This window comes from Penaeus japonicus, unplaced genomic scaffold (assembly GCF_977035675.1).
Source record: "Penaeus japonicus unplaced genomic scaffold, GWHDUDI00000001_assembly GWHDUDI00000015, whole genome shotgun sequence".
Classification (NCBI taxonomy): Eukaryota; Metazoa; Arthropoda; class Malacostraca; order Decapoda; family Penaeidae; genus Penaeus; species Penaeus japonicus.
Window position 1 is genome coordinate 6,201,493 of NW_028234417.1, and position 899 is coordinate 6,202,391.

Genomic DNA, 899 nt, shown 5'->3' on the forward strand with positions numbered 1-899 from the left:
CAGCATTGCTTTTTTTTTCACTAGGTACAGATTCAATTATGTGCAATTACAAATATGGACTTCCTTTTGAATAAATGTCAATCATATTTTTAGGAAGTCCTGTTGAGTGACTTAACTATTTTCATCAGAACTTGGGAAGCTGAATATAAAAGGGTACCAGTCAATCAAATTTCTGAGAGCTTGATGGTAACTATAAACATGAACATTAATTACACAATTTCCTTCAGATGATACACTTTATAACTTAATTATTTGTAGTGGCAAATACTCTAAAAAGATGCCTTGGTATCATTTTTTAGCTGAATTAAGGATTCCTCTGACAAATTACTTATTCTTAAGATCATTATAATTTCATTAATAATGAATTTATAAGTAGAGGAAAGAGGGAAAGAGAAAAATAAATGCTGATAAATTATCTGACTGTTCACTCTTGATGAAGACCAATCAAATGCATAAGCATTCATATCAGCATTTTTTTGTTCTCACCTATGATAATTCTTAGCAAGAAAAAAAAAATGGTTACAGTTACAAGTTGATTTTTTGATTGGGAGATGAGTAACGTATCTAGGAATGTGACACTAGATACCTATATCATATCTAGAAATGTGATATTGGCTGAATTACTTATATCTAGAACCATAATGTTTTAAGTTGACTGATACCTCAGATACCATGGAGCAGGAATAAGAAAAGATAGAACCCAAAATTACTTGGTGATACAAGAAAGCCCAGTTTTCAAATAAATAGCAAAAATTTTAATGCATAAGCTTTTACAGGGAACATAAAGGAAAAGCTACTCCAGTACAGTGTTTGGGAGTAAGGACGGTATTATTCATTTGCTAAAGCTGTCTCATGGCACAATAAATACTCATTCAGAACGCAAGACATTGCGTCTTGGA